General features: G+C 43.4%; 1 pseudogene; it reads right to left on the reverse strand.

Moving 5' to 3' along the window:
* Positions 1–1,114: 1,114 nt before the first annotated feature.
* Positions 1,115–14,112, reverse strand: LOC144296589 (uncharacterized; annotated as a pseudogene).
* Positions 14,113–16,771: the final 2,659 nt, after the last annotated feature.

A 16,771-nucleotide genomic window follows, 5' to 3' on the forward strand; every position in this document is an offset into this window, starting at 1 on the left:
GAGCCGTATATGAAGGATGTAAGTGCAAACATGTACATTTAGCAAGTATCCTAGAAGTCAAGGATTTGGTTAAGCATTCACAGGAATGTGTGGTGTGGTGCCACACCTAACTCAGATTCCTGTGCAATGGGTCACATTCATATTACAAATATTTGCTTAGCATCTGACTAACTTTAGTGTCTATACTACTTTTCTCTGGCCAGTGTTTTCAGAAATCCTTTACCTATGACCAAGTTTCATAAAGTGACACTAACTTTCTGCAAACATTTGGTTTGCTACTCAGCTTTGACTAGCTAAAATAATCAGTTTGACACGATCCATTCCACAGGTGGGGTTGATTATATTGCATTATTTATAATTTAGCTCACAACCTCAGATAGTGAATTAAAATAACATTCTCAAAATTATTCCCAACAATCATCTAAATACATATTTGTTTTTACTGCCATAGCAAATATTTTTTGAAACCAGAAAGAAGTCCCCTTTCATAGCATAGACAAGCTAATAATTTGAAGCGGAAACAATTCATTTGTACAAACTGTAAGTTTTCCTCATAATTTTCATAACGAAAACTGTTAAAGTGTTAGTCATCCTTGGCTGAGCTATACTCAATTCTACATCTTTTCTAAATATAATAAAACAACAAACAACCTTAAAGTACATTATTATTGATTAGACATGATTTCTTTTTTTTTTTTAATTTTTATTTATTTATGATAGTCACAGAGAGAGAGAGAGAGAGAGAGGCAGAGACATAGGCAGAGGGAGAAGCAGGCTCCTTGCAGGGAGCCCGACGTGGGATTCGATCCAGGGTCTCCAGGATCGCGCCCTGGGCCAAAGGCAGGCGCTAAACCGCTGCGCCACCCAGGGATCCCTAGACATGATTTCTTAAAGCGGTTTTTATCATCTCATTAACTTTGGAGCTTCCAGACAATAATGAGTCACCAAAAAGCTATCATTGATTTATACTGCACATTAGCACATCAGGTTTGGCCCAAGAACTCTGTGGGTCCAGAAGGAAAAAGAAAGACGATTACAAGTGAGCAGTGGCAGAAATACTCTGAAAACGCCTATCTGTATTCACGGTAAGCAATTAGGTCTAATGCGAGGATAATGAACATTCAGGTTCATTTTATTCCAAGGAACTGTTTCTGTTCTTGAAGCTCCGTGTAGAAAGAGTCCTTAGGGTTAGAATACTATTGTGGGTGATAAAATTTTGCTTGGCCTTTGGGCATATAAGGTGAACATTTTAGAACAAAAGTTTACAACTATAGATAACACAGCATCTGATCAATGTCAACACACTTGGCGTTTAAGGCTAATCCATATTGGAAAAACAATCATCTCCAGGATGAAGATCAAAAATCTTAACACAGTGTCACCTGAGTTGCTAGAAAAGATTTATTTAAAAATCGATCCATAGGATGTGTTTTCACATTTGTCAGTTTCTTTCCACTTGCGCGCTAGAGGGAGGCACTTTAAGAGTTATTAACTGTCATTCTAGGAATAAAAGACACTGAGTTTCAGCAGTGATTGGTAAATAGGGCAGGGAATTAAAATGAAATTGGATTAAAAAGAAAGTAAAAAAAATCACTGAATTAGAAAATTTCACCAAATCTTGTAGATCATTAATTTCTGATTTGAATAACTTCATTCTTAAACAACAACAACAACAACAACAACAACAAAAACCTAGTAGTTATCACCCACCCATGCCCAAATAAGTGAATATACTACAGCTTCTGATGTTAAGGTATCATGGTTTTGCTGTTTGGGCTTGTAAGGGATTTTAAATATTGACAAGTACTTTGAGTTATGTTTCGAGTAAAATTTCAAAATGTTGTATTATGCATAGGTTCCAAAGTGTCAGAAAAACCGAAAAGTCGAATAAAACATATTAGAAGAGCTTAGGAAACCGTATAAAAATTAAAAGGCTAAAATAACCACTCCGTTTTAAACGTGTAAAAATAAATCGAATTGGTTCGCGGGACTCGAATGACTTTTTTTTTTTTTTTCTTTTAGATAGTTGGTATGTACTGAACCCGGCACAACACCAAGTAGGTCCTGGTACACACTAAGGAATATCCAACCAGGTAAATACATCAGGGTGATGAGGCCCATGAAATTGAGTGGGTAGTGAGAATAGTCCCCGGAGCAAGCGCCGCACGAGCGGAGGCCCAGGCCCCGGCACAGCTCCCACGCGTAGAGGAAGGTCACGTAGACGGGCACCGCTTCCAGGTGCTCCAGCCGCGGCTCCAGTGCAGGTGGAAGTAGAGTTTCTCCACCACGAAGCTGCAGCTGCCCTACAGAAAGGAGGACCAGAGCGACGTGTGGCCGCTGGTCGGCCCGTCTGCCTGCCCAAGAAAGTGAAGAGGATCTCATCCCAAAAGCCGTGCGTTCCGAAGAAGAGAAAGCGGAGCGGGTCCGGCAGCCCCCGAGCGGGGCTCCCCGACGCCCCCGGTGCCTCGGCGGTCGTCGCCGGCCACCTGCGCCCGGAGCGGCGGGGGCGCGCGCGGCCAAGGCTGGGGCCGCTGCTCGGGCGGCCCCGGTGCCGCAGGCGCAGGAAGCGCTTCGGGAGCACTGGGCCGCGGGAGAGCGCCAGCACGTCCTGCAGTCCCGCAGCCCCAGCGCAGCGGCCCCGCACCGCCGCGCCCGGTCCGCCGCGCAGGCCGAGCCGCAGCGCCTGGCCGCCGGGGTCTGCAGCGCCACGCGGGCCGACGGGGAGGCCGGAGAACTGAAGACGAAGGCGCTGGGGCAGCGCGGCCGGCAGGCAGACCTTCTCCGGGGCGAAGCGGGTGAGCGAGTGCAGCAGGCGGCGGCGGGCGAGGAGAACCCCAGCCTCCGGAGGTCCGGGCTGCGAGCGAGGCGTCCCGGGCATCCCGTGCGTCCCGTACTAGCAGAGTCGCTCCAGGCGGGCAGCGCGGCGCCGGCGGCCGGCGCTTCAGCAGTGAACAGCGGCTCCGGGCGGCTGGCGGCAGCCTCGCGCCCCCGCCCGCCCGCCCCTCCGCGCCCGCATCGCCGCCTGCGTGGAGCTGCGGGGCCGCGCCGCCGAGGCCCCCGGGGGAGCGCAGGGAGCTCCGTCCCGGCCGCGGCCCGATGGCAGCCGGAGCCCTAGTGTCCGGGAGACGCGCGGCCGCCCAGCCCGCGGAGCCCCCCGCGCAGCGCCCCCCGCCCCCGCGCCCTGCCCTCCGGCCCGGGTGGGTGCAGCCGGAGCCCTAGTGTCCGGGAGACGCGCGGCCGCCCAGCTCGCGGAGCCCCCCCGCGCAGCCCCCCCCCCGCGCCCTGCCCTCCGGCCCGCGTGGGTGCAGCCGGAGCCCTAGTGTCCGGGAGTCGCGCGGCCGCCCAGCTCGCGGAGCCCCCCCGCGCAGCCCCCCCCCCGCGCCCTGCCCTCCGGCCCGCGTGGGTGCAGCCGGAGCCCTAGTGTCCGGGAGACGCGCGGCCGCCCAGCCCGCGGAGCCCCCCAGCGCAGCCCCCCCCCCGCCCCGCGCCCTGCCCTCCGGCCCGGGTGGGTGCAGCCGGAGCCCTAGTGTCCGGGAGACGCGCGGCCGCCCAGCCCGCGGAGCCCCCCGCGCAGCGCCCCCCTCCCCCCGCGCCCTGCCCTCCGGCCCGGGTGGGTGCAGCCGGAGCCCTAGTGTCCGGGAGACGCGCGGCAGCCCAGCCCGCGGAGCACCCCAGCGCACCCCCCCCGCGCCCCGCCCTCCGGCCCGGGTGGGTGCAGCCGGAGCCCTAGTGTCCGGGAGTCGCGCGGCCGCCCAGCTCGCGGAGCCCCCCCGCGCAGCCCCCCCCCCGCGCCCTGCCCTCCGGCCCGCGTGGGTGCAGCCGGAGCCCTAGTGTCCGGGAGACGCGCGGCCGCCCAGCCCGCGGAGCCCCCCAGCGCAGCCCCCCCCCCGCCCCGCGCCCTGCCCTCCGGCCCGGGTGGGTGCAGCCGGAGCCCTAGTGTCCGGGAGACGCGCGGCCGCCCAGCCCGCAGAGACCCCAGCGCAGCCCCCCCCACCCCGCGCCCTGCCCTCCGGCCCGCGTGGGTGCAGCCGGAGCCCTAGTGTCCGGGAGACGCGCGGCCGCCCAGCTCGCGGAGCCCCCCAGCGCAGCACCCCCCCCCCCGCGCCCTGCCCTCCGGCCCGGGTGGGTGCAGCCGGCCGCGCCCGCGCTCCCTCCGCGCGGCCCACGGAGGAGTGGAGGCGAGGACCGCTGCGAACCCCGTCGCCGCCGCCGCTCCGCCCCGCCGCCTCTGCCGCCCGCTCCTGAAGCGGAGAGCGAGCAGTGACGCCCTTCCCGGCCTCCCCGTGCTCCCCTCCGGCTCGCCCTCTCCCGCCTTCGCCGGGCCCCCCTCCCGCTCCGCCCTCCGCGCAGAGGCCCGCGGGGTCCCGGCGAGGAAGCCCGGCCGCGCCTCTCCGCCCTCCTCCTGGGACGGCGTCGGCGGGGGAGGCAGGAGCGGAGAAACCCCCACCAGGGGTGACCCGAGCTGCGCCGGCTGCGCGGGGGCCCGGCACTCCCGGGAGCGCGGAACCAGGGCCGGGCCCGCTGGCGAGGCGGAGGGCCTCGCGCCACACGCCAGAGGCCGGGCCGGGCCCAGGCTGCGGTGCTGTGTATTTAATGTTCTGATTCAAAGCCGGCCGTGTCCCAGGCACGAAGAATAAACACGAGACTCCGTGCCGCACCCCAGCATCCGAAATGTCCCCTGGTTCACTTTTTCACTCTCTCTCCCCGACAAGCCTGTTTTCCTAGGTTAGTCTGCCAGGGGCCAAGACAGAGATTCAAAGCTCCCCACCCCCCACCTCCCACCCCCGAATTATGAAATGATCTGAGGCCAGTTCGGTTGGACGTTGCTCTGGCTGCCGCGGAGGCTCTTGTCAGGAATAGCACCCTTGAGGGATCCCTGGGTGGCTCAGCGGTTTGGCGCCTGCCTTCAGCCCAGGGCATGATCCTGGGGTCCCGGGATCGAGTCCTGCGTCGGGCTCCCTGCATGGAGCCTGCTTCTCCTCTGTCTGTGTCTGCCTCTTACACCCCAGTGCTGCTTTTTCTCCTTGCAGAACTAGATCATCCCAGAGATGAAGACTGAGAGTGAGATTTTTTAATTAATTAATTAATCTATTTAAGGTAGAATGAGAGAATCTAGAACTTTGGTGTGTTGGGGGCTGCGCTTTTTTTTTTTAAAAGATTTTATTTATTCATGAGAGACAGACAGAGGGGCAGAGACACAGGCAGAGGGAGAAGCAGGCTCCATGCAGGGAGCCTGACGTGGGACTCGATCCCAGGTCTCCAGGATCAGGCCCTGGGCTGAAGGCGGCACTAAACTGCTGAGCCACCGGAGCTGCCCTATTATAAACTTTCTTAAAGATGCAAGGAAAACCTTGAAAGGTCTAATTTGATAGTTCAGACTAGTTCATCTCAGGGAATGTAGGAAAATCTTTTGGATTAAACACAAAAATTGGTATCTTCTATTTCTGTATTTTTAGCCTCCACACTTAACAAAATTTCAATTTTGTGTACCATACATGTCTTATGAATTATATTGGTATAATAAGACATGTATAAAATTTATGCATGTATAGTACATGTATGTTCTAAACACGCTAATTTTTTAAAATTAGGGAATGTATAATAAAAAGCTTGTGTCTCGCCACTGTTGTCAATGTATTGCTCTGCTAAGTGGGGAGTGGGTTAGATTACTAAAAATCTCAATGTTCTAGGTCCTTTTTTTGAATCTGTTTCTCATTTATTCCGGGAGAAGTAATGCAAAATAGAAATTAACAGTTATAAGTCCATAGCAGAAAAAGCAGCTATTACCTGTTATTCTATATTTCTTTTTATATTTTTGTTGTGGCCTCGCCTTAGTTATGCCACTTCAAAATGTATGAAACACTAACTTTTTTAAAAAGCAGACCAAAAGGATAAAAGGAAAAGTTTTTAAAAAGGCATGAAACAAGGGGCAAGGAAACTATTCATTATATAACTTGCTATTATTAATTATATAATAATTAATTGCCTCATTTTAAAAAAAGTTAATATCTTCTACCATTCTGAAAAGCTAGCCCACCAACGATACCAATCTTTGTTTTTGCTTTATCTTCACATTGTTCTTTTGTTTTAAACACTTCATTGCTGGTTTCCAAATGGAAAACTGCAGCATGGCTTTGCTGATCCATGATGATTTTATAATTTACAATGGTTGCATCAGAATCTCCATGATCATAAAAATGCTTAAAAGCATTTCTGTATTGGTCTTGACTACTACAAACATTAGGTTGCAAAGATCCACCTGTTAAAGCAGCAACTTGCTGGGAGTTGGTGGGCATAAGGGTGAGGGGAATTTAAAAATAGGAAACAGGAATCTGCAATAAAATAACATGAGTTGAGACTCCCTAGGTTAGAAAGTAGCCATTCAAAGGATGTTTTGAAGCATTGTTCTTTTTTTTTTTTTTTTTAGTTTTTTTTTTTTTTTTTTTTTTTTTTTTAGCTTTTTTTTGAAGCATTGTTCTTCCATGGAAAAGACAGTCTTCTTTGTCCTCAGAAGCTGTGAAGCTGTCTCAGTAACCACTTATAGAGATGTAACAATTCTGGACTGGCCAGGTTGAGCTGTGTAGCTAGTGTGACCAGGGAGAGATCTGCTAATTAGGAGAAGGGTCCTCTGGAGGATTATGATAATCTTCAGTGAGTTGTTGTCTAGTGAATATGGGGTCATGGTTGTAGTCTTTTAGATGTGCGGAATGCCTGAGACCTTTCATTGCACACCAGAAGAACAAAGGAAAGTGAGGGGAAAGTACAGCATTTAGAAGAAAGCTTAAGGGAATTTCACTAGGGTAAAGCAAGAATGTAATGACAGAAGAAAACAGTAAAAGGCAGCAGCCACATTAACACTAGATATAAAAACCTTTCTTATTATAGATCAAATTATACCCATACACCCCCCTCCTATATACTATAATCATCAAACTAAGAACACCCGCTCCAAGAAGGCTTGCAATTGCTGAATGCTAGCTCCCTAAAAATACTACCAAAACAGCCTGTTGCTAAGGCAAAACTGAGTTTGTTGCTTACCATGGTAAGTAAGCTTTCTTCCTTGACAAAGTTTTAATAGCATCTTGGAGCAGGAAGGACAATGTTGGACTATTTAAGTGGTTTTTGGGTTTGAGTTTAAAATGGGTCTTTCAATACAAGGGCTTAATTAGAATTAGCTAATGATTATGATAAACTAGTTTTGGATTGGTGGACATAAGATGAGTGTCTTGAGGTGAGTGTTTCAAAAAGCATTGAGAATCGATAAACATTTATCTCTCTGCTCCAGAGCTTCCTAGAATAAAAAAGTTGTGTTGATGAAGACAATAGAAGTCATGTTAATGAAGACAGCCAAACAATAATGTCATGGCCACGTAGACAATAAGCTTTAGAGATGTCTGATCTTGGATTCACACAATCGGATAGTGAGGACCAGTTTGGAATCTGAGGAGAATAATTTGAGTAAGGACAGGTAAAGGTAACAAAGAAGCAAGGCTGACATTGAGTTTAGCTAAAATGATGCTCATCCTTAGTGTGTGTGGAGGGCAGGGGAAGGGAGAGAGAGATTGATTGACAGTTCCATAAAAACAGCCGTGTAAAATATTTGTCTGCATATGTCTACAGTTTCATTTACTTTACCTATACTCTTTCTTTTTTCTTTTAAAAAAAATTTTATTTATTTATTTATTTGATAGAGATAAAAATAAAAGAGAGAGAGAGAGACTGAGAGCACAAGCAAGGGTGGGGGTGGTGGGTAGCAGGAGAGAGAGAAGCAGGGTCTGCATGGAGCAGGGGGCCTGATGTGGAGCTCCATCCCAGGGTCCCTGAGCCAGAGGCAGACACTTAACTGACTGAGCCGAGGCGCCCTAAGGAACAGACTTTGAATAAATTCTTTAAATTCACAACACTTAAAGAAAAGCCAAAAGAGCACCAAGCTGTTTTGGAAAATCTTGCTTAAAATTTTCACTTAGAGCAATATTCAAATCAGTAACACTCCCTTTGTGTAATTTTGGCCTGCCTGCCAGTGACTCACCTTCAGTGCGCAAGGAGAGGATTTCCCCTCCCTAGTTAATTCCATTATGTTTTCAGAGGAAGGAGTTTATTTTGAATAAAACTACTTGGGTACATTGGTTGAGGTTTATGGGTGAGAGGTCATCACTGTCAATGGATACTACTTAATGCGCACCTACATGTCAGCTGGGCACTTCACATAGATTATCAGTAATTCCTACAACTGTTCTCTTATTTTTTTGAACAGATATTGAAACTGGGGCTCAGAAAAGTTACTTGCTCAAGGTCTTAGCTAATAAGTCCAATGCCAACAATGAAGTCATTTCCACTTGACATCACAGCTCATTTGCCACACACTGTGTTGTCTCTTATGTTCTTGTATTAAAGCCACCTTGAATGAGTTGAAGTTGCAGATTTAATAAAAAAGATCATTCTGTTTATAGTTCTAATGGGCTTTCCTTTAAGAATCCCTAACCCCTCCCCAGCTACTCCATCCCTTTGGTTATCATTTTAATCATTAACCTATGCAATCTTTCACATCCTTTTGTTGTTACTGTTCAGTACACTTATTTATTGTGCCACACTTTCCCCCTTCTGCATTTCATGACAAATTAGTAATGGCTCTTTATTTGTACAAATGGGGCTGTCTGGAAGGGCTTGCTGTTTGGTGTGGAATAGAAGATAGAGCTCAGATAATAGGAAAATAAGTATGGAATGCAAATGTATTCCTGTGCGTTGTCGGGACCTGTCTCTAGATATCGAAGTTCAGCAAAATCACACCCTGCTATTCCAGTTAACACATCTATTTGTGGCTGTCATAACCTAAAAACCTAGGAATGCTTCCGTGCAGAGACTTAACCAATAGATTTGCATGTGTTCATCTAGTTACCCAAGTCCACTCATTTTTTTGAAGATTTTACTTATTCATGAGAGACACAGAGAGACAGAGACAGAGACACAGGGAGAGGGAGAAGCATGCTCCACGCAGGGAGCCTGGCGGGGGACTCGATCCCGGGTCCCCAGGATCACACCCCAGGCGGAAGGCGGCACTAAACCGCTGAGCCACCCGGGCTGCCACCCAAGTCCACTTGTATCTGGTCTCCAAAACCTAAGTACATATTATATTTCAGCATCTTCCGTATGAATCATACATGGCATTCTCATTCTAGAATGTACATGGGGCATTTCTTTCTAGGGTAGTAAAGATAATATATTTTATAGTTTAACACCTAGTTATGGTACTTCTTAATTTTTTTCAGTCATTATCCATTTTGTCCTCAATCTTGTGACAAACAGCTATTTTTCTAATTCATACTAAACAAGTAAAACGAAAATGCAACTTGGCAAAACTCACACGCTGGTAATGGCAGAGTTGTTTCTCATTTAAAATCCAAAAATTCCTTCTTCCAGACTACACTCCCTATCTTACAAAATGTCTCCAGCCCACTGGAGGGTTCTAAGCACCCACCCTAGCTGTGTGAAACAAGCTTACTGATCAGGGCTCAGAAGAGAGGAGTTATTTTCACTTGAATTCCAGAAGGAAGTGAAGGAGGCCTGAGTCAGTCCTGTTGGCCAAGAGCCTGGATTTCTTAGGCCCTCTGTGGAGGATGCAGTTTCTAGAACTCAGTATACTCATTGGCTTCCTTAGCTAAGTTGCTGGTTCTACTTACTTAGTGATTACTTAGTGGTTTTCTTCCTTTAACTGTAGTTATTTGGCCTGACCTGTGTGACTGTTTCTTCTGTGAATGGTCGTGTTGGTTACATATTGCTTTCCTCTGAGATTACGACTGCCACAACTCTTGCTTTAGAGAATATATATTTCTTATATTTATATCCTATATTATTTTTATTTATAATAACTAAATATAAATATATGTTTAAATATATTTTTCTTCGACACACAGTTATGGAACACTTATGTGCAATATTTTGTGCTATATCTTGGACATAAACAATGAATATAACAAAGTCTACTCCTCTTGAAGTTTCAAGTATAGCTTACTACAAAGGATATGCTTGTCTATTGAATGCATTGGAAATAAATATATGTAGAAAGTAAAAGAAGTACACATCCCCCGTGATACCACCACCCATAGATAACCACTGTTAATATTTTGGTATGTAGGCTTTCAACAATATTATAGTATCACCTAAAAGAAGATTATATTATGCATTCCTTTTATAATTTATAATTGCTCTTGTCACTTATTGGTGATTAGGGAGCATCTTTTGATTTGATAATCTGCTACATCATGGGTATGACAATAGATTCCTTTGTAGAGATATCCCACAATTTGTTTAGCCAATCCCCAATTTTTAGCTAGTTAGGTTGTTTCAAAAGTTATAAACTATTGTTTATAAACTGCTATAAACTTTTATGCGACAAGCATTTCCTTAATTATCTTCTTCATGTAGCCATGTTTATTTACTTAGACCACATACCCTTAAAGTTTAAATAGAGAATCAAAGTATATACATGTTAAGGCTTTGGCGCTCTCTCTCTTTCTCTCTCATAAAAATAAAAATCTCAAAACAAAAAAAAGGAGACATACACAAAAAGGAGATCATTCAACTTCTGTGGATTCTAATGTTGATTTAAATGAGCTACTGTTTGGACTTTCTTGACCTTCATTGATTACATTGTATATAAATGAAATCTAGTAGTATTGATATGAACTAGTCATGATAATAACCAGAGTGAAAAACTAACTGAGCTCCAAACAAGTTTTTCTTCCATCTCTTCATCCTTTCTTCTTGCTAAGGAAGTCTAGGGAGGAGAACACTTCTTTCTTTCTTACTACCAGTCTGCCTAAATCCTATCCTGAACCTCTTTCCTAGCAATCTTTTTGTAGGAAATTATGGTGCTAAAGGGCAGAAAGGGGAAACATATGCGAATGTAGAGAGCAGTTGTGACTGTGTCTGGCCTTCCAACTATTCCTTACTCTCACATACATGGCAGACATAATTATTGCTGCATATTTTCCCATTAAGTCCAGAGTTTGCCTTGGAATCTCATTCAACAGAATGATACAAGAAGATATCATCAATCAACAGAAGTTGGCAAGAAAATGAATCATACATGGCATTCTCATTCTAGAATGTACATGGGGCATTTATCTCTTTCTAGGGTAAATTCGATATATGATAATTTGCATTTATATACATACGTTCTCATGTTTGGGGTAATTGTTTATTCTTTAAAAGTTCTCTTCCTGGTAAGCAAATCCTCACAGTAGGATTTTTTGAGATCACAAGCCTTCCTAGAACATTTAAAAAACTATTTAATTTATTTATTTCAGAGAGAGAGATAGTATGAACAGGAAGGGGGTGCAGAGGGAGAAGGTAGAGGGAGAAGCAGGCTCCCTGCTCAGCAGAGATCCCAATGTAGGGCTCCATCTCAGGACCCTGGGATCATGACCTAAGCTGAAGGCAGACTCTTACTGGACTGAGCCACCTAGGTGTTCCCTTTCCTAGTACATTAAATGTGTTATTGTTTGAGTTACACATGACTATCTTTTAATATTACATGACATGAGGTGAGTTCTTTTTTGTGTTTAAGGCTAAAAAAAGTCATTGTTTGGAGCCAGAATAAACAATTTGCAAATAAATGGGTTAGAATTTGTACGATATTCTTAAACTGAGTTTCAACAAAACTATTAGAATATTAGGTATTTATTTTACAGTAAAGATAAATAGGTATTTATTTTACAGTACAGTAGGCTCAGTCAATACTGTTATATATACACAATTTTTTTTTTGCCTTTGCATAGTACTTTATAGTCTACAAAGTGCTCTCATGCTTGTTTTCTCATTGGTTCCCTGAAATAATGTGTGATAGGCAAGAAGTACCATTTATTGCTAGGGAAATTCCAAAATAGTAAATTGTATTTCAAAATAGGTTAAAATAACTCTTAGAGAGGTGGATCCCAAGCCTAGATGATTTTTTAATCTAGCTTTTATTTAATTTAAAAACAATTCACATTGTATGTGAACTATTCTTAGATAAAAAAGAACTACTACTTTCCTATGGTCAATATTTATAAGATACAGAAAGTTATGCAGAGAAAATTTCCCTCTGACATTTGTCCTCCACCCACTCATTTTCCTTTTGGGGCAATATCATTAGGTTAGTATTAGTTAGTTGGCTATCTATGCAGAGATATTCTATGCATATACTAGTGAATAGAAATCTCCTCTACCATTTTTTATGCTGATGCTAAAATACTATACATTTTATTCTGTACCTTACTTCTTTCACCTATTAACTCTGCACATAAATCATTCCAGATCTATGCATAAAGAATTCATCTTCAATTTTTATTTGAAACAACTAAGTAGGGCATTGATTGAGTGATTCACTATTGATCAAACCAGGCCCTTATCAGTGAGGATTTAAATAGTTTAAAATCTTTCATCATGGTAAAAATGTTACAATATATACAAACATACATGGCCAACAGACTACATGAAAAGTTGTTCAACATCATTCACCTGGGAAATGCAAATCAAAACCATAATGAGATATCACCATACATGTATCAGAATGGCTAAAATTAAAAGGACAAGAAAACAAGTGTTGATAAGGATGTGGATAAAAAGGAACACTTGTATACTGTTGGTGGGAATATAAACTGGGACGGCCACTGTGGAAAATAGTACAGAGCTTCCTCAAAAAATTAAGATGGAAATATCATATGATCCAATAATTCCACTATTAGATATTTACCCCAAAGGAAATGTAAACACTAATTTGAAAAGATATATATGCATCGCTATGTTTCCTGCAGCATTATTTACAATAGTCAAGATATGGAAGCAACCTAAGTGTCCATCAATAGGACACTTATCAAAAGATAAGAAAGAAGGAAGATATCACACACACACACACACACACACACACACACACACACAGGAATATTATGCAGCCATAAAAAGGATGAGATCATGCCTTCAAAGACAAGAGGGATGGACCTAGCAGGTATTATGCTGAGTGAAATAAGGTAGATTGATAAAGACAAATACCATGGTTTCACTCACATGTGGAATCCAAAAGAAAACTACAAAAAAGAATAAACAAACAAAAAAAATGCAGAATTGGGACTATAAATACAAAAAACAAACTGATGGTTGACAGAGAGGAGACGGGGGCGAGGTGCAGGGAGTGGGAGATACAGGTTTGCAGTTGGGGAATGAATAAGTCAGAAAAATAAAAGGCACAGCATAATGAATATAGTCCATGATACTGCAATAGCCTTGTGTGGTGACAGATGGTAGCTGTACTTGTGGTGAACATAGCATAATGTATAAACATTTTTAATCACTATGTTGTACACTTGAAACTAATGTGACAATGTGTGTCAGCTATACTCGGGTTTTTAAAATGCTACAATATAAAGGCCTTGAACACAAGTCATTTCAAGATGTGGGAGTAGATGACTTAAGGATGTAGGTGCATCTTGTGGGTGAGAGGATGTATACCTTTGTAATTTTGATAGATATTGCCAAATTGTTCTCCTAAGAAATTGGATCAATTTTCACTCCTGCCAGCAATTATGAAAGGGTCTATTTCACACAGTCTTGCAAATAATGTTTTATTACACTTTTTGATGCTTGCCAGTTTGAGAGATGAAAAGTATTTCATTGGTAGTTTTAATTTTTAATTGTCATATTTTGAGTACAGTGGAGCATTATGTCAAATATAGAAGAACTATTTGTCTTTCTTCTGTAAACTATCTTTTCATGTCCCTTTTCATTGGGGTGATAGGTCTTTTTTAAATTTATTAACAGCAGTTTTCATATATTAGAGAGATCCATTCTTTGTGTGATGCACATGACTTTTGGATCTAAATTTCATGTTCCTATCATTATACTAAAATAATAAAAATCACTTTTAATGATAGTATCTCCAGAACTTGCAAATCTTTCACATTATTTATCTATTTGCATGTAAATTTTGTTTCTTTCCTGTAAGATTATTTCATCTCTGTAATTAATTTACAGTGTTGATGAATTTCAACTTTCAATTTTCCATATTTCTGAGCATCTTTAGAGAACCTTCTGAGATTCTAATCTTACCTCTGAGTACTCCTTCTTAGCAAAAGGCATGTTTCTTTTCTGAAAATTTTTACCCAAATATCTGGAAACAAATTAACTTCTAGACCTATCTTCTAAATTTTAGAATTTCACAGTGGCATAGATCTTTCTTTTGAATCTAAGCTATTTGGGCACCTGGATTTTTCTGGGGGTGTGTGACAGCAAGCTGTATTTCTTGAGATTATTCCTCCTCATGACAATGTCCTAACCCATGGAAATTGTACCTCTCGAGCATGGTGTACCTCTCCCTATTTGCTGACCCCCTGGGTCTGTCCCAGAAAGAAACTATTGCACCACTTTTTCCCATGCCTTCCTGTCTACAGATGACTTTTAGTGGATTATGGCTAACCAAATTCAAATCCTGAAAATATAAAGAACAGATTGTAATTGACAAACTCTTTGTTTTCAAGTTATTTATGTGGCTTTTCAGCAATGACACAAAGCTCTCTTTGTCTCCGAAAAACAGAAAGAACTTCTTAACTCACCAAGTATTTAAATCTACTCAATATGATGGGTGGCCTAATGCATGAATCCTGGCCTGGCACAAAGGAAGTGCTGTGAAAAACCCATTCTCAAGCCATATATGCTGCTCAGTTTGCCACCATGAAGGGTACTTAGGTAAAAGATTGAGAGGGATTAAAGAATGCTTAAAGATTTACAGTGGGAATAATTCAAGTAGTTGGAAAATTAAATCTATAAATAAAAGCATAAGGACCTGTGGTTTTCTAGCCTACAAAAGAGAAGTCTCCAGAGTACTTTAATAATGTGTTTCTGGGTCATAAAATAAACATGGAAAGAATGGTGCTTACATAGTCATCTGGGGACAAGGGAAAATGAGCACATGAATGAGGAAGAAGAGTATAGGTTAGAAACCAGATAACACTTTGAATATGCTCCTTATTTAAAAAATAGGGACGTGTTCTTTTCTCTACATATATTATAGTTTAAGAAAAAGTTAAAAAATGAAACGACTGATTTTTATCTAGGTGGGATGCCTTTGGATAGATCAAAGAGTAGATGGTTTCCTAAAGCTTAGGGATAATGAGTATGGCCTCTGCCATTGGATTTCTTGGATTAAATTCTAGCTCTACTTTCTCCTGCTTGGATGACCTTGGGCAAATCTCTCTCTTCATTTCTCTTAGGCTCATCCCTCCCTTCTTTTTTTTTAAGATTTTATTCATCTATTTATGAGACATACACACACACACACACACACACACACAGACAGAGACATAGGCAAAGGGAGAACCAGGTTCCCTGCTGGGAGCCCCATCTAGGACTCAATCCCAGGACCCCAGGATCATGACCTGAGCCAAAGGCAGATGCCCAACCACTGAGCCACCCAGTCACCCCTCATTCCTCACTTTTAAATTAGGTATGATAGTGTTGTTATGAGGATTATATGAGATGATGTACATGACCTAGTTAAGATTTGGTTTTGTTTTAAAAAGCAGAACATCCAAATATTAGTAGTCTAAACAAGAGACAAATTACTTTTGTCTTACGAATAAATCTCACTAGGTGCCTAGGGCTCTGACGTGGTGCTCCTGGTATGCAGGTACTGGTTTGTGTGGTTGCTGTACTATGGATGACTTCTATATCTAAGTATCTGTCTATCCTAGCCATGTCATTGTCTGCATTCTTGCATTAAGAAAGATAAGGAAAGGCTTTTTTGAGAACACTTCCACTTCCAGGCCATTGGTCAGAATTTAGTTGCATAATGACACCTAGCCAAGCAAGATTAGGACACACAGTCTCTTTCCAAGTAGTTATGTACTTAGCCACAAATCATGGGTTCTTTTAATATCAATAAAGGTGAATATAGTTATTGAGGGAGCACATATATTTAGAAATAGCAGCTTCTGCTACAGAGTACGAAATGCTTAGCGTAGAGTCTAGCAATAAATAAAAATTCTTATGGTTGTAATCATTGCAAACTCAGATTCATATACCCAGTATCGCATCAGCTATTTACACCTGTGTATTAAGCACCATCTCAACATTTCTAAAACTGAAGTCGTTCTATCGCTTATTATTCCCTTTCTTCCACTGTTTCTCCTCTCAGGGGATAGGGGATGCCTTGCCTAGTCTTGGCTAATGGCTTCACCACTTATCTACCTTGGAGTCTTACTCTGTTCCCCCTTTTGCTTCGCTCATTAAATCTAATCAGTTTTGGGGACCTATCCACTCTCCTTGGGAGATGTCCCTCAGATACAGTTTCTTTTTTTCTTCCCTCATTATTCACTACTTTACCTTCACAACTCTTTAGAATGGCTTTGAGGGCCCTTCCTAGTCTGACTCTAATTTATTATTCAACCCAACACGCTTTTCACAATTTGTGTTTAAAAAAAAAAGCAGGGATCCCTGGGTGGCGCAGCGGTTTGGCACCTGCCTTTGGCCCAGGGCGCGATCCTGGAGACCCGGGATCGAATCCCACGTCGGGCTTCCGGTGCATGGAGCCTGCTTCTCCCTCTGCCTGTGTCTCTGCCTCTCTCTCTCTCACTGTGTGCCTATCATAAATAAATAAATAAATAAAATAAAATAAAGCAAATATTTGTATTTTTCTTGTTTTAGGCAAATTTTGAACAAAATGTTTCTTTAATATAGGATTTATTTTTTAACAAAGATTGTGATAAAAAATTTGCATAAGCATTTAGTTTTAAATACTGCA

Source organism: Canis aureus, chromosome 24, assembly GCF_053574225.1.
Source record: "Canis aureus isolate CA01 chromosome 24, VMU_Caureus_v.1.0, whole genome shotgun sequence".
Taxonomy (NCBI): Eukaryota; Metazoa; Chordata; class Mammalia; order Carnivora; family Canidae; genus Canis; species Canis aureus.